At 42.2% G+C, this 18,434-nt stretch overlaps 1 protein-coding gene across 1 annotated transcript in view; it reads right to left on the bottom strand.

The window, feature by feature from the left end:
* Positions 1-18,434, bottom strand: part of LOC308339383 (mitochondrial ornithine transporter 1) — a 77,131-nt gene that overhangs the window by 58,458 nt on the left and 239 nt on the right. The gene's annotated exons all lie outside the window — the stretch shown is intronic.

Genomic DNA, 18,434 nt, shown 5'->3' with positions numbered 1-18,434 from the left:
AAAGATAAAGACCCTCCCATTCTGTATGCAGGGATTTCTCACCTAGACAACATGATGTGTCCTTTCTCACGACACCTTCATGGCAGGCTTTCTGCAGCATGAAAATGGTAGAGAAAAGCACTAATTTTTTAGATTAAAAAAGGAAAACTGGAGGTGCCTGGGTGGCTCAGTCAGTAGAGGATGCGACTCTTGAACTAGGGTTTGTGAGCCCAAACCCCATCCATGGTGGGCACAGAGACCACAAAAAAAAAAAAAAAAAAAAAAAAAAAAAGCAAAACTGTTGTGGGGAGGAGGGTGGTGCACAGGGAGGAACAGAGGAAGCAAAGCTAAAAGGTTAAGTGCCTCCCGGCCTCAGATAACCATTTGGGAGATACTGAAATGAAAAGATCTTTATCTGCCCACAGAATCCAAGCTGGTTCTCCTCTTCCTCCTTCCTTCATTAGGCCTCTCTCTTAGCTAGAGTCCAAGTAAGACTGAGAGGGTTAATCCTGCTCTTCGCTCTATGAGACTTTTCTCCTGCAGTTATAAAATGCAACCACTGAGGTCCCCTCCCCTTCCTGAAGTCAGGTTCCTTTAGCTACTTTCAGACTGTTAACTCAGCATACCAGTAATTGGAGGCCTCTCACCAGCAGTGCACACACAGTTCTGTAACAACTTCAGGATCCCCATTATCAGGAGAAAAACATTTTTTCTCAACTCTGATGTTTATCAGATCCCTGGTACAATAAAAGAAGAGATTCAGGAAACCATGACCCATTTTCCAGATTCATGAGGAATGGCAATTGAGAAAAATCTGTTTATCCAAGAAATGTGTTTAATCCAACAAAAGAAAACAGGCCACCCCTTCTTCCCACCCTCTTTCGAGTAACAGCTCTCCTTTAATCAGAGGAGATGAGCAGCATCTCCACAGCCACTAAGGTCACAGGATTTAGCATCAGGATCAGTTCCTAACTTAAGCCACACAAAGTGACACACTGTAATTAAAACCAGTATCATCTAGGGGGAGAAGGTAGTCAAGGCTGGAAAAGATTCTGTTTTCAGGTCTCAAAAATCCACACAGAGATGTGGGAACCAGCCACACTCACAAAGGTGGCAGCCTGGGGACTCCCACATATGCAGCCAACAGGAGAGTGTACAAGGAGCATGGGTTGTAGGAGATAAGAGCACACATCCCAGGTCACAGGCACTACAGTGCACACCAATGAACCACAGGCTTTAGAAGTGGCTGGAATTCTCTTCTGGAGAGATGTGCCATCCACCATCCCTAAGAATTCAAGAACTCCTGTGACTTAGTGTCAGTAGGGACAAGCTACCTTGGAAAAAAATGACCTGCCCTCCCACAGATCTACAAATTGACTCTGCCTCTCCTCCTAGGAGCTAAGACCCCACACCGCTGTCCTTCAAGATCACAACTAAGACAAGACACAAGTTAAAGGATGAAGATGTTTTACATCTCTCTCTACTTACAGAATGAAAAGAACAAAGATGAGCAACAATTCTGAACCTCACTTGATCTCACAAGTGTATCCTGGTGTACTATGAAAGCTATTTTGTCCACATGGAATGTAACTTACACATTTAATAAAACCTCATAGTAGTGAGCTCCTTATTTGTTTTTGATTCCCTGTCCCTCTCTCCCCAAAGCAAGGTACCTTTTAAATGATATGCTGTCTGCTACTATAGGTATGTATATAATACTAAAATAGCTTTCTACATTTCCCCACCACTTGTTATTTCTAACATGGCTAATAAGTTCTAATAGGTGAGAATTTGTGCCTTTTGCTATACCCAAATACATTTTATATTGCATAGATCTTTAAGTTCTCCATGAGCTAGCCAAGCTCACTCACACAAGGATTCGGGATGCACTCAGTTCCATGTCTGTCTGCCTGATATCACTTTTAGGTTTAGCACATCAAAATTTAACTCCCTTTGGATCCACTGAAGTATCTCATTATAACCTTCATTCCTACTCTAAGGTCAGTGGGTAAGGACATATTTTTTTTTTTTAAAGATTTTATTTATTTATTTGACAGACAGAGATCACAAGTAGGCAGAGAGGCAGGCAGAGAGAGAGGAGGAAGCAGGCTCCCTGCCGAGCAGAGAGCCAGATGCGGGGCTCGATCCCAGGACCCTGGGATCACTACCTGAGCCAAAAGCAAAGCTTTAATCCACTGAGCCACCCAGGCGCCCCGGGTAAAAACATATTAAAATGAGAAAGCTATCAAGAATTTCTAATATTTCACTAATGCAATACTAGAACTGATGTAAATTTTAAAGCATCTTTTTAAGCCAATATAACTTTGCCTCACAATTGCCCTAAGTATATTTTGAGATTGCTAACTCCAGCTTTAGGATTTCTCATTTAAAAAAAAAAAAAAAAAAAAAGTATTAACAATGAGCATTCTGGGGCACCTGGGTGGCTCAGTCTGTTGGGCATCTGCCTTCAGCTCAGATGATTATCTCTGGGTCCTGGGATCAGGGTGGGGTGAGGCCTGAGGCCTGTGTTGGGCTTCCTGCTCAGCACAAGGTGGGGGGTGGGGGGGTGTATGCTTCTCTCTCTCTCTACCCCTTCCCCCCTCCTCGTTCTTGCTCTCTCTGAAATGGATGAGTAAAATCTTTAAAAAAGGGGTGTGTGGGGGGGTGCGGTGTGCCTAAGTGGCTCAATCAGCTGGGCATCTGCCTTTGGCTCCGGTCATGATCCCAGGACCTGGGAATCTGCTTCTCCCTCTGCCTTTGCCACTGCTCGCGTTCTCTCTCTCTCACTCTCTCTAATAAGTAAATAAAATATTTTTAAAAAGATAAAACCAACAACAATGAGCTTTCCTTGTTTAAATCACTCTCCCAGGACACAAAAGTATGAAGGTTAAGTTTTTGTTTTTGTTTTAAATAAACTGCTCAAATTCACCACCATGAGATCAAGAATTACATGCTCCAACCATACTGAGCCAGCCAGGCAGCCCCTAAATATTAGTTTTAAAGAGCAGACCAAACAAAAAGCTAAATATTATGTAAATGTCTATATTCATATACTTTTCTTAATTTTTTAGGGGGGGCACAGGGAAGGGGTACAGAAGAAGAGAATCCCAAACAGACTCTGCCCTAAGCACAGAGCCAGACACGATCCTGAGAGCCTAAGATCTCTCCTCAGATTATGAACCCAGCTGAAACCAAGAGTCCGTTTCAAGAGTCAGACACTTGGGGCACCTGGGTGGCTCAGTTGTTAAGCATCTGTCTTTGTCTCAGGTCGTGATCCAGGATCCTGGGATCGAGCCTGGCGCTGAGCTCCCTGCTCCACCACCAATCTGCTTCTCCCTTGCCCTCACCCCCTGCTTGTGTTCCCTCTCTCGCAGTCTCTCTCTGTGAAATAAAGAAATAAAATCTTTAAAAAAAAAAACAAAAAACAAAAACAAGAGTCAGACACTTAACTAACTGTACCACCCAGGAGCCCCATGCCTCCTATTCATATTAAATTAATTATATAATGTGTTCCATTACCAAATTCTATGTATGACTTTTAAACCAAATGTAGTACCTTGGCTTTATTTGCAATCCATGGGTTTCTATATTTATATGAGCATCTCTAAGAAATTTGATTTTTTAAAAGTTTTTATTTATTTATTTGACAGAAATAGACACAACAAGAGAAGGAACACAAAACGGGGGGAGCGGGAGAGGGAGAAGCACGCTTCCTTCTAGTAGGGAGCCAGATGCAGGGCTTGATCCCAGGACTCTGGAATCATGACCCGAGCTGAAGCAGACACTTAACGACTGAGCCGCCCAGGTGCCCCCAAAGAAATTGAATTTTAAGAACTAAAACTGTGACCACATTTTCATAATTTCTTATTTTATTAAAAAATATAATTTCATAGAAAAATTTAATCTATAACTTTTTTTAAGAGGATTTTTTTTTAAGATTTTATTTATTTGATAGAAGACATGGTGAGAGAGGGAACACAAGCAGGGAGAGTAGGAGAGGGAGAAGCAGGCTTCCCGCTCAGCAGGGAGCCCAATGCAGGGCTCCGATGTGGGGCTCGATCCCAGGACCCTGGGATCACAACCTGAGGCAAAGGCAGACACTTAATGACTGAGCCATCCAGGCACCCCTGTAACATTACTTTCATACTATATACCAAGTCCAATTTCAATCTGACAATAGTCTACCTATACTTTTTCAAACTTCCTAGGTTTTACGTATCACTCAGAAAAACTGATGCTCCTATTTGCATGCTTTTATGAATGCCAAACCATCATTTAGAAAATCAATTTAAAAAATAATCTGATGGGAGGCACCCAGGTGGCTCCGTCAGCTAAGTATCTGCCTTCAGCTCAGGTCATGGTCCCAGAGACCTGGGACTAAGCCCCACATAGGGCTCCCCACTCACTGGCAAGCCTGCTTCTCCCTCTTCTTGTGCTCTAATAAATAAATAGAATCTTTAAAAGCATAATAATATGATGGATAGAAAAATGGATGTGCCAAAAACAGATACACAGTGAAGCAAGTACAATAAAATGTTAGTAGTAGAAACTAGATGGCAGGTATACAGGTGTTCAATGTAGAATTCTTTCAACTTTGCTTAACATCTGAAAATTTTATAATGAAATCTTGGGAGACTAACATCCCATTTTCAAGGTCCATCTCAATAGCTAACACAGAACTCAATTTTTCTTGCAGGCACATAACCCTTTCTACAGTGTATTATACAGTTTTTTACTTGTCATACCTCATCTCCCTACAGGATCCATGTTTGAATCATTTTTCCATCATTCAGATACATCTAATACAACATCCTGTAAACTTTCGTTACACCAATAATCCAATAATCATTCAACAAATGGAGAAAAAATAAGATACTGTAACCATCTCCAGAAAATAAAACCATCACAGATCTTTATTGTTATACTAATATAAACATTATCATATTGTGAACACACAGAAAGCTAAAATATAAAAGATCCATAATTCAAGAAAAACTCTTCCCAACCATATATTTACAATATAACTGCAGGCATTAAAGTTAAGTTATAATACAAAGCAGCATGAAATTAAGAGATCATCAGGCATTCACTAAGAGAAGGCAAAAATGCCTTCAGGCAGGAACCAAGACTGGAAGTTGGCAAACAGATGTGTGAGCTTTGCATACTAAGCAAAATTTTCAAAACCTCCAGTAAAGGCACAAGATGATCCAAGTCCTGGGGACAGGATGGTTTGGAACTTAAAGAAGAGACCTAACCTAGAACAGGTAGGGGTCAGGAAGTCAATGTCTCAGCAGACTGAGAAAGAAGAGCTGAGAAACTCCAGGCACTGAACAGAAAGAAAAAGAGTGTGCTGAAGAGGACATCCAAGTCTGAAAACTAGGTAAATGGTTAACTAACTAGACCACTAACCAAATCAGGAAACTCAAGATGGGAACCTCATCTCAGAGTAAGAGGAAATACAGCATGCTTGGGTTTAAATGTGTTCAATTTGAGGTGAAAGTGGGACACTTATGGCCTTTAAGTAACTGGAGACCAGGACAATAGAGGGGTTAAATCATCTAGGGAAAAAAAAGAGAGAGAGAGAAAAAGTCCGCAACTTGTCCTGAGGCATCTTTAGGTTTGAGCATAGAAGAAAAAAATGATAAATAAGTGAACCAACTGAAAGAGAAGCCAGACTGTCCATACAGCTGAGTGCCCAGTCAGAATGGACTGGGTGGTCAACGGAAAACTGCAAAAGGGGAAGACTTGGACGCGCCCGTCAGCCTTAGTGACATCTGACCATAAAGATGGCAAGCTTGAGCAATCATCAGAAACCAAAAACTGGGGGCTACAGAAGCTCATCACACAGCTCCACCTCACTTTTTTTATGTAATAAATACAGCCTGAAATAGAGGACACTTGTTGAATTTCTGTCTTTATTTAAAGTAATGCATTAAGGTGAAAATTCACTACATAATAAACTGGAAAGGGACTGCAAATTTAGCTTTCTAATCTTATTTGGCATAATATCAAAACTAGTTGGCTCTTTTTAATAGCTTATGTCAAAGCTATACGAGGATGAATAAAAAAGAAAAAGAGGGGGGGAGGGAAAGCATCCCCCAAAAAAGCCTCCCAAGTGGCAAGAATAATTCAAACCAAGTCTCAGTAACTGCAGTGCTTACCCCACAAATTTATAAACCATACATAGACTGAGTGGAATAAAGTGGGATGCCATGAGGAGGGTGGTTTTTTAAAAACCTGAACCATGTGAAATCACTAATATATAAAAATCCATTTTCACATTTCATATGTTCCTTAGAAGACCACAGATAACAAGCAGTAATTCTCTGCAAAGAATTTCTGCACCACTGACATGAGTTCTGTTAGCCCTTACCAGGAATTTAGCCAAAAGGGTGAATTCTTCCAAACTTTAGTGCATTTATATACAGCATATTCATTGGAACACAAGCCCTCACCCCTTAGACATCAAAATATAAACTCTGAAGTTCATCCAATCCTCTGTTTGACAACTGAGAAGGAACCCATACTAACTTCAGAATCTTGTACACACCAAGAAAAGGTAGTTATCTGACCCAAGGGAGGTCCTGGAGGCTGGGCCAAGGGCAAGTCTCTACAAGTTGTTATTATGAAGGCCAAGGCAAATGTTGAAGGAGCAAGGCTAGATCCACTCTACTCAATGTTCCAATGCTCTGTACAACTAAACACTCCTTTGCTCTCTCCAATCACCACTGGGTTTATAGTGCTTCTCCAAAAGGATTCCAGGAAGCCCCAAAGTTATGGCACATGCAGGGGGGAGGAAAAAAAAACAGCCGATTAAATTCCCATGATGCCAGGGTACTGGGTAGTTTCCAAGGGCAGAGTGTTCTAGAAAAATGCAAATAATTCAGGCTCTCCAAAGAAATTCCAGGCAAATACAGACAGCTGCTGCTTAGAAAATCATACAGAACAGTAGTTTAGGGAGCTCGGATGGAAATGCACAAAAACAGGCAAAACACTTTGAACCTATCAGGGATTCTAACTCACCACTGAGTATTCTATTCCCACCTCCCGTTTTATATGTCTCCTTAAAAGATTCTCCGTGCAGTATATGATATCTAGCCATATTTGTGCCCATTGCCAATGTAATAGCTTCTAAATAATTGTGGGGCAGGGGGGAGAGGGTCTCAAAGGACTTTAACCTTTTTTTAAAATTTACATGAGAATTTAAAATGTCTTCTTTCCAGTATCCAAATATTTGCCACTCTGAGAAAATAAAACCTGGGGGGAAAAAAAACCAACAAACAAAAATAGAAGTTGCCACTCTGGCCACATCTCTCCCAAGGACCAGCCACAAAAACATAGGTAAAATAAAAATAAAAATAAAATTCTGATAATCACCAATGATGAAGTTCTAGAACCTGGGTGAGGTTCGGTGGGCTGAGGTCCGGAGCCGATGACCAAGAAAGAATTCTTGAGACATCTTTGGTGCAAAATGGTGGTTTATTAAAGCACGGGGACAGGACCCGTGGGCAGGCAGAGATGCAGCTGCCCCGGGGATGTGAGGAGCGGTTGGTTATATACACAGGAGTTAGGTAGGTGAGGACAAAGGGGATGATGTTAGTCTCTAAGGAATTTTGGAAGCAAGGTCTCCAGGACCTTGAGGGGCTAGCTATCGTTGGGAGAAAGGTTATTTATTACTAGTAGTAAAAATCTTCTTGTGAGACCCTTTAGATGTATATCAGTGGGCCATATGCTTGGGAATGATTCGACACTATCTTGAGATCTAGAGATAAGGTTTCACATTTCTCCTATCAAGTGTCCTTGTTAGTGAGATTTGGGTTTAGAAGAAATTTAACTTTATTTAGGGCTTGAGGAACTGAGTTATTTGCTTCTGGAAATTGTGCTATTGATAAGGTAACTTCTTTGTTGTAAATCTCAAGGACATTTGTAAACCAAGGGAGACTCCTGCCTTGCAGGATTGTGATCTCTGCAAGTTAACGATTTGTTTCTCATTTATGGCAGTCAGGGGTGCCTGAGGAATGTCACACACATTTCCCAGGGGAGTGGGTGGAGAGGGGGTGCAAGGTGCCAGCTTTTGCTTTGTCCTCAGCCAGCCTCCTGCTCCCTCATCATTCCCCCCTGAACAATTTTGACCCTTAAATCTTTAAGGTAGTTGAAGGTGGAAGGTCTCATCTTCTGTAACTTCTTCCTGCTGAATAGGGGCGTAGAGCTGTCCCTACCTACTCGGGTCAATATTGATCGGTGGAGGAACGTAGAAGGGAGTTACGAAAGGCGGAGGCAGCTGAATCCAGCGCTGACAGTGAAGAAGTGTCTTTGCGTGTGGTAAGGATCATCTGTCGTCGTGAAGTTATTGCAGTAATGGAGTCTCGGCACCAAGTAGAGAAACATTGAACAAAGCAACACATTAAGATTAATAAGGCGATAAGAATGAGAAGCCCAAAAAGGAGATTTTTAAATGTTGGCCATAGCCCTCCCTCAAACCAGGAAGCTAACCAATCACCAAGAGAGAGAGAGGGATCTTGTAGAGCCTTAATCTGGGCATTCATATCTTTTATTAGTCCTGAGACATTTTTGTGGTAGTCTGGGATGTATACGCAACATTCTGTTTTGATAATTGCACAAGTGCCACCCTGTGCTGCTGTCAGGACATCTAAGGCCATCCTATTTTGTAGGACTGCCTTGCGTATCTGTGAGACTTCAGTATTAAGTAGGGAGATGCTATGTAGTGAATCGTTGAGTGCCTTTGTAGTATATTTATTAAGGGCGTCTACATGGTACATGACATCCTCTAGTCCCACAGATGGAACAAAAATGGATGCCAAGTGATCATACCATTTAAAAACAGAACGCGTCCATCTTTGTTTTAAATTGGGGAGATTTTAAATTGGGGAGTGGTGATGGTTTTAGTAATGCGCCCATGAATCCAGGCAAATCCTAAAGTACAGCGACCTATCCATCCTGGAGGAAGCCAGGGCCACAGGTTAGTTCCACATATCCAGTGGGTTCCGTTTGGAGCTAACCATCTAATGCCAGGTCGCCTCGCCCAATCAGTAGCAAACCAGTCAGTCTCCTGGAGTACTATCACTTGGGAACACATTTCTAATGATATCCATCCTAGATATCGTGTGTTATTTGCCCAAGTGTCATATGTATAATTTCTTTGTTCCCAGCATAAAGCTGCCTTTTGACTGAGCCGTCCAATCGTGGGTGTGAGCCACAAATACGTATCCCAGATTTGATATATACCATCCTTAGTATAGCAAAAAGGAGGGTTTTGTAACTTAGGCCCATATTTGATTGGGGAGTTATGGCTTGACAGCAATCCCCTTTCCTTCCAAATAGCTCCATGGGCATGTAGTACCAGGAAGGCATATTTGGAGTCAGTGTTGTTGATTTTTAGGCTTTGGCAATTGCAAAGTGCTAGTGAGCACTATGACATACCTAGCTTTTCTTATTCTTTCTATGAAAAGTATTGTCATCAGTAAACCAACTGTCATTTGTATTTTTAACAGGAGCATCTTAAATCTGGGCTCTATAGAGAAGTACAATGGTCAGGTTCAGGCATACAGGTAACTAGGTTTAAAATTTGACAACTTTTAAGTATTATTTTTGGCATATCTGTAAGTATAGCCCAGTATTTAATAAGTCGGCCTCCATCATCCATTGGTGGCCTTTGGTTTCTAAGACAAATCTGGACCTGATGTGAAGTCATTACAGTCAGGGACTGTCCCATAGTGAGCTTTGAGGCTCTTTTTATGAGGAGGGTTGTTCTATGCTTGGCTAAAATAACTGTTTGCAATTGTACCTCAACAGAAGTGGCTTCTAGAATAAATATGACTAAGGGATGAAACCATTAAGAAGCCCTTTGAGTGGTCCAGCCTTAACAATATCCTAATTACAAAGGATCACTGGCAAGTGGGAGAAAACTTGTCAAGAGATAAGGGGAGTTCCCCATGCATCATCCAATCCAATCATAAAGAAAGTGAGTTCATCCATTATCTCCACAAGTCCATAGTTAATCCTATGGAGTGCGGTATGATGGCTTTTAGGCAATTTCATTATTCCAGCCACACACAAGGTGATAGTTAAGTTATACAACTGTTAGGGAATCAATCCCATTTTCTAGTTGTTTAATCATGTGCCATGGGGTTCTGCTAATATCTCCACAGAATAAAAAAACAAGAAGATAGTCTAAATGAGCTATGTGCAACTTCTCTGAAGTTTACCTCAAATTGTCTAGCTTAGGTAAACAAACATTTAAGGACAATTAGATCTAGAATTTAACATCCATAAAGGTGGGTTATTAAAACATAATTTTTCTCTCTAAAATAACCCTCATCTCCAGGGATAGCCAAATCAGGACTGACTTACTTGAAAAACAAGTCCAGTTTTAACAAACTTGACCTATTATTTACATAAGCTCAGCAAGAACAGTGAGTGTGATCATATAGATCTTTTAGAATCTGCTTTGCTGGAACTTCTTATAAGGAATCTCTAGGTTGAACTTTTAGTAGCCTCTCCGGGCCAGAAGCCAAGCCACGTACTTGCCATCCGACACGCCTGCACCATCACACATGCCTGCAATACCTGTTGATTTGGGCAAATGCCTCTTCTGAGCTTCCCAAAGTATCCTACCAGGGAGTGACATTCTTTACTCACCTGGTGAGGCTGCTGGGAACTCTGTAAGCAAGGTATCAGGCCAACAGTTCCAAGGGGCTTTACGGCTCCAGGTTTCACAAAGTCAACCTTAGTTCCTTTAAGCTGTCTGGTCATATCTGAGTCTTTTCAAATATGACATTCCAGTCAAAGCCTTGGTAAAATAACCAGTTTCCAATGCTGTCCTGTTACAAGGAGAACAGATTCTTATTGAACTTATGCAAATGACTACTTATTGAGACCTTTTGGTTTCAGAGGGTTCAGATAGAGAGAAAAGTTGAATGCTTTGATTCCTTTACAAATGAGTACTTTCACAGCTCTGTAAGTTACAGATAACTTAAGAAAAAAGTTTCCTTAGTCTGGAAGAGCAAACATTAAAAAACCAGCAATGTCTAAAACAAGACAAAACATTAAGAGACACAACACTATAATCTTTTAGTTCATTTAGTCCCATGTTACTAAATCTGGTGAATGCAGCTTTAGTTATAGAAAATCTTACCCATTTCAGTTTTAGGATTTTCAAGTATATCAAGTATCTATATTTGTCCTGAAAGTCCTTTATATGAATCTCCTTTAAGATAAAACTCATTTTACAAGAGAATTAAAACAATTATAAATGACAAAAACTCAGAATGGATATGGTTAGAGCTGATGAGACGAGAGTTTACACTTTAGCTGGCAAGGAAATCAGGTTATTTCTGTGACACATAACCTTTCTATAATTACAATATCAAGTGATGATCTCTCAAAACATTAAAAACTTTAGGAAATGCATAGAATCTCCAGAATAGTTATAGCATTTTCCCAAAGGTGACCCAAGGTTTATCATTGGTTTAGCAGTACTTCATGAGTAACTTAGCATACTAAGGAAAAGCCTGAGTTAAAGAGATTTACAACTTAAATCTTGTCAACATTTGCTAAAATCTTACAAAGTTTTAAAGCACATGCCTAAATATAATTAGGGATGTTAAACACCTGATAAGACAAAACATAGACAAAACATAGAAACTGGGTTTTCTGGGCAGGCAAAGAGAAAACCATTTACATTTTCTTAACAGCAGATCAATTAATCTAAGAAAACTTAATCCTTTTTGAACAGAGAGAATTTCAGTCTTACACCAATGTGTACCTTTAATAAAACACATTCATTTCAATCTTAGTCTGTCCTGACCATAGCTAAAATTCCTTTTCTGAAGATTTCCCTTCACAAACCTTCTACAACTTTCCTTTGCATTCAGGTTTTGTCCCAAGTCATTTCCTTCCAAACAACCATCTTATTTAGGACAAGTTTACCTTTTACCTTTAATAAAATGCATTTCCATTCCTTAAATCTTTCTTACATATCATCTACTTTTCCACAGAGTTGTTTCCCTTATTTTCCATCAGTCTTAGTTACACTTAGCATTTTGTACTCTTCAAAACACCTTAATCAGTTACCAACAGATTTAAGTACTCTTAGTTTCTTTGCAGTAAGAAGTCAAAAGCACAAACCTACATCCAGTAATTAATGACTTAGCATTTTATCCTGTTTGGTTAAGACCTAGATGTCCATAATTTAATTCCATTTGTCATCCAACCAAAACTTTAAAGTTTCAGGTTACCAAAGACTTTGAAAGCTACTTCAGCAATTACCCATTAAAACTTTGAGACAGACGATTAACCATCAGTTTAGTCATTTTTTGCTAACAAATTTAAACAAATAACACAAGCTCATTTGATCTTCAGTAAACTTCGGAAGTTTCACATTTACTGCTGATAACTTAAAAGACATGTCTATCTTAATTAAACCAATAAACTTAACTTAGTTCCAATACTGATTTACATTCCACCTGGGCCCACTCCACTTTGAATGTTTACCTGAGACACGAGTGGGGAGATCTGGAGTGGGGAGTGTTAGGTCCAGGGGATGATCTTCTTGCTCCTTGACAGTGAGGAGAGAAGGAGCCGTGGTGCATGATCTAGAGGCTAGTCATGCAGTCTGCACGCACATTGGTGCAGAAACACGAGAAGGGGGAAACAGAGGAAATAAAGTGCTGCCAGGAGGCAGAGAAAGGATTCCCGGTTTTAGAGCTCATCAGCCCCAACAGCGGAGCAGACACCATGTTTTCCCACCAGCGGGGGGAAGGGGTTAAGCAGTCCAAGTCAGGCCAGAGAAAACAGGGAATTTCCCCGAAACAAAGAGAGTTTCGGCAGCTGCTTGGGAATATTCCTTAAGGTCTCTGTCTCGAGTTAAGACTAACCCCAGTTGGCTCCAGTTATAGCCATTAACACGGGAAATGAGTGAGGGAGAAGCCCCCACATCTATTAGGAGAAACATAGAGAAAAACAGAGTCCCCTTTGCTAGGGATGACCCAGCAACCTGGGTTTACTAGAAGGAGGCTTATTAACGTAATTATCATCCAATATGTCAGGAGGAAGTTTACTAGCTGACTCATTCGGGCAAACACATTCCGCAAAAGCCCCTTAGTTTGGGGTCCTGGTGCAGAGCAATGAAGGCCTAGGTATGAGCAATGAAGGTATCCTAGGTCCATCTCCTCCTGCAGAGGAGATCTGATAGTTTCCACTGAGGCCATGCAGTGTTACAGGAGCTCAGTCCTTTTCTAAGTTTTGCAATCCAAATTATTTCCAGTGGGTTAAAAGGCACCCCAAGGTAGAGTCCTTGGGAACTGAAGAAGCCTACTGAGGCCATGCTCCCAGAAACGTAAAGAAGGTCCATTACCAAATCCCCCCTGACTCCTGGGTGGCGTCCCACGCAGAATATGTCAGAGGTTCTCGTGTGTCAAAAGCGACCAGAGGCGTCCCTCAAGATATCGCTATTGATCACCATCCTGCCTTCCCCGGGAAGGCATTCCTGCCGTTAAAGGCCCTGGAGGGTTGCCGGCGTCCCTCCTCTTCCCCAGCGCATCCTAGGCTGCTGATGGGTGCCTGGTGAATGAACCAAAATACTGTGCCATGCCATGCCATTGTCTGTACTGAAAACTGCATACTGTTTTGCCATTTTAACCCATGGAAATACTAGAAAAGTTTGGCAAGGGGAAATTAGCCAATTTCATAGCTTTAAGTAGTCTGTAGAAGATACTGACAAGAAACAGTAAAGACTGAAATCCATCATGGTCTATGCGACATTCCAACACATGTGGTCCTTACAGCCAACTTCCCAAGGAAACGGTCCCCGGTTGCATTTTAATTCAATCAGGTACTGGTTTCGGCCGGCTCCCAGTGGAGGTCTCTCGGCCAGAAGTGGCTAGACCAGGGATGTGGAGGGGATCACATTAGATCAATCAGGAGGAAACCTCACACGGGAGTCTTAAGATTGGCAGCCGTCCTGGTGACTTAGGTGGCTGTCCCGTGCCCAAAAGAGACAACTTTATATAAGAACAGGAATAAAGAGAGGGCATCAAGTTTCTGGGTCTTATTGCCATTCCGGCCGGGGTACTAACTTGCAGCCAAAAGGCAGACGCTCTCCTCCCCGTAGAGCAGCCACGGGCTAGAGGATTACAGCCTGAGCAACTGACATGCAAGTGTTCCAATAAGACCATACTCCTTGAAAAGCCCCTGAAATGAGACTAAAGGAAAAGGAGAGAGAAAGTACTCACCAATTTTGCACCGAAGCTCAGAGTCCAAATGTAAAGACTCACAGCCCCACGTTGGGCGCCATATGATGAAGTTCTAGAACCTGGGTGAGGTTCGGTGGGCTGAGGTCCGGAGCCGATGACCAAGAAAGAATTCTTGAGACATCTTTGGTGCAAAATGGTGGTTTATTAAAGCACGGGGACAGGACCCGTGGGCAGGCAGAGATGCAGCTGCCCCGGGGATGTGAGGAGCGGTTGGTTATATACACAGGAGTTAGGTAGGTGAGGACAAAGGGGATGATGTTAGTCTCTAAGGAATTTTGGAAGCAAGGTCTCCAGGACCTTGAGGGGCTAGCTATTGTTGGGAGAAAGGTTATTTATTACTAGTAGTAAAAATCTTCTTGTGAGACCCTTTAGATGTGTATCAGTGGGCCATATGCTTGGGAATGATTCGACACTATCTTGAGATCTAGAGATAAGGTTTCACATTTCTCCTATCAAGTGTCCTTGTTAGTGAGATTTGGGTTTAGAAGAAATTTAACTTTATTTAGGGCTTGAGGAACTGAGTTATTTGCCTCTGGAAATTGTGCTATTGATAAGGTAACTTCTTTGTTGTAAATCTCAAGGACATTTGTAAACCAAGGGAGACTCCTGCCTTGCAGGATTGTGATCTCTGCAAGTTAACGATTTGTTTCTCATTTATGGCAGTCAGGGGTGCCTGAGGAATGTCACACACATTTCCCAGGGGAGTGGGTGGAGAGGGGGTGCAAGGTGCCAGCTTTTGCTTTGTCCTCAGCCAGCCTCCTGCTCCCTCATCACCAATGAAGGGATTCATACTTGACACCGACATAGATTTTGGAATTTCTGAAGAAAAAGTACCAGCCATAAGAACTGTCCCATTAGTCCCACACACCTTTTTCAGTCTTCAGCAAATATGCTTATCAATTTTGCGGCATTAATTCCCCTACTCATTTTTAATTCTCTTACCTCATGCTCCCTTCCCCAAATACATACATGGAAATTTTGTAAAACAAGGTTTTCTTAAAGGTAATTTCAGTAACAAACTGGAATTAGCCTCACCAAGAGGCCATTCTTTAAGTCAAATGTGAGTATGCGGCAAGAAAACATCTGTCATCCCTGTGCCAAGGACTCTGTAGGATTTAAATCACTCACCTCCAAAATGTGAATTTTAAAATAAAAAAATTTTTTAAAGTACTGTCAGTTCATAGGCCAAATTAAAAAAAGTCATTCCAAACCAAATATCTGAGATATATAAAACAATTTAAAATTTTCTTTAAGTATCAAGTCTTATTGTTGAAGCATTCTTTTAACCCAGGTGTTCCAAATAATGTCAAAACAAAAAACAAGAGTCAACCTAAAACTGCCATTAAAAGGGGGGAGGGGAAGTGGAACCAGAGCTCACAATACTACTTCCCAAGCTCTAGAAAGCTTTCTATGGGTGGGAGGGCGGGGGAGGGGGACAGGTCATGGAAATGAAGTTTCACTATTTATAAATACTGTACATGGTTTAAAAGATCCCGGGTTTTCCAAAAGTCTTAGCTTCCACTTTGAGTGTAACCTTATGACAGTTATGGCCAATAACAAAGCAAGTGTAAAACAGATGTAACATACCATCCCTACAAACACAAAATGCACATCCCACAAATAAAACTAGTGTCTAAGGAACTAGCAGTTGATGAACTCTTTATCAGCTTTTCAACTATTGTCCTATGCAAATGACTTTCAAAATCTCTGGCAGGCCCCAGGAAGTTAAAGCACAAGAAACTGTATTTAATTAAAGATTCAGTCTAATTCCCAGTAGTAAATCACAGGAAATATTTAGTTCCAAACCAGCCTCTCCTCAGTTCTAAAAGTTAGGTTTGGGTTGATTTGCATTTTAGAATTCGATTTCTTTTTTAAGCTAAAAATCATAGTAAAATGTGTCCCTTTTATGAATCTTTAAAAACAGATGAGTCTCTCAAATCTGAGAAACTAGGTTTTAACAAGTAACTCATTTTTATGAAAACTCTAACCAGAAGACTAGTTATGAGTTAGAACACTTAAGGTTGTTTCTTTTCTTCTTAAAATATCCTTTTACTCAAAGTGAAAATGCACTTGCTGTAATCTGACTTGCACCAACGGACTCTCATTACACCTGAAACATTTACTCACTTGAGAACAGCAGTCTGCTCCCTCCCAAAGCCCCACTTGGTTTCCACTGGGAGCTGTCACTGGGCCTCCAATTCTGAACAGATAGTAACAATTCTTACCATCACTTAATGGATCTTCTAGCTACAATAAGTATATTTTTAAAGAAAAAATTTTAATTCCATTTAGGTAAAAAAAAATTATAACAAGAAAGAACCTAATAAAAAAAGTTTGGGGGTTTAATTTGCCATTAATATCTTTTTTTTTTTAAAGCACTTAATCTTAAAAGTCTAGGTTATACTCCTAGTTTAAGAAGAATACTCTGATTTAAGGCCTTATGAGAGGCAAAACTAAATATAATCCCCAAACACTGCCCTTCTCCATCTTTGAAGAAAAGCACTCCAGCAAACTGAAGTAGATTGTATCCATTTCCAAGGACATAAAAGATGGTGTAAGTACACACGGTACTTTCAATGTCCAAAAAAAAGAAAAAAAAATTTTAATGGCAAATACTTTATAATAAATAGCTCAAGCAGGGTTGACAGATGAGCAAGTCAAGCACTTAAACTCAAATGTTAAGAAAACTGGATCTGGATTTTGTGACTTAAAAGAATACATACCAAGCTTTTTGAAACAGTAAAACTGCACGTAATGCCTAGGAATGAGATTGTAAATGGTATTTTTACTCTAAAACACGCGTTGGAAAAAATAAAATCCTGGCTCCTTCTCCAGGAACTTCAATAAGATATGAGTAACTTAACCTTTTTTGACACACATTAACCACAAACATGACAGCGTATGTAAAACCACCGTGGTGTAACCAACGGCGCAGCAAAGATCAATCTTTATTATGCTATACAGTCAGGATAAGGGATGAGGAAGAAGTTCTCAACTTAACTTTCGTATGGATCCCTCCACCTGTGACAGTGAGAAACCGTCAGCTTCAGAAGGCCACACGGCGAACGGACCCCCGGTAAGCCTGCCCACAGCCTGTCCTGAGAGCCCCCGGGTCTTTTCGACCGGCCAAGTAGGGAAGTACCTGTCCCGGCCCTGAGTCCCTCTGAGTCTCCTCTCTCTGAAAACCAAAAAAGGACCAGAGGCGCCTCATCTACAGTCCTCTATTGAAGCAGGACGTCCCCACACGTTCCTTTCATGCGCACCTCCACTCCCACTCCCCCGAAACACTTGTCACAAAGACCCCTGCCTCGTCTGTACTTCCACGCTCGGTAACAATGAGGTGGCAAAGCGAGAAAGAAGGAACACACATCTCCAACTCTCGTCACCCAGAGCAGCTTCTCCATGCCTAATTAAAGGCCTCGGACCATGGGCGAGGCCAAGTTTGGGGGCATTTCCCTGCGCAGAGAAGCGCTGGCCTCGCAGCCCCGCGGCGGGGCCGGGAGCTGCGCACCGCCCCGGCGCGCTGGCCCTTTAAAGGCGCTCTCTTCCTACGCCTGCGGCCCCTCCCTCGCCGTCGCAGCTCCTGCTCCCGCCCCCGCCTCCGCCGAGGGTCACACTTGAACTTTAGCTCGCCCCGCGCGGCCCAGCACCCGCGCTCCGCAAGCGGTGGCCGCCTCTTCGCACGTGTCGGTCGCACTACCTCCGGCTAGGGTCGCCCGGCCCCCTGCACTCGAGGCCACTTCGGATAAAATCAAAACAAAGCAAAATGCACACCGGCCTCCAAAAACTGCGCTGCCTGCCCTCAGGGTCCGGCTGGCGACCTGTCTGTCCCCTCCACCTACAGCTCGGTGCTCGGTCGGCGGGGCCCAGAAGAGGCCCGCCGCGCCCTCCTCCGCCCAGCGCGGCGGAAACTGCTCTGCTGCGCAGTCCAAAGCTGGTGGGACGCGCGCACCGCAGGAGACCGAGAGGAGCCGCCCTCACCCCCAAGGTCCTGGAGGAAAAGGAGCAGTGGCACGAGTCCCCTCCAGTCGTGGGGGAGCAGACCCCAGTAAACCCCTTCCTCCCCTCACTGGCGAACTTTTCTGCCTTCTCTGATGTCCACTTCTTGCCGTACTTTTTTCACCAATTCCCAAGTGAGCCCCCTTCCCCGTCCCGCTCGAACTCTCACTTGAGCGCGCTCAC

The sequence above is a fragment of the Martes martes genome (assembly GCF_963455335.1).
Source record: "Martes martes genome assembly, chromosome: 3".
Lineage (NCBI taxonomy): Eukaryota > Metazoa > Chordata > Mammalia > Carnivora > Mustelidae > Martes > Martes martes.
This window is presented reverse-complemented; position numbering and strand designations above follow the sequence as displayed.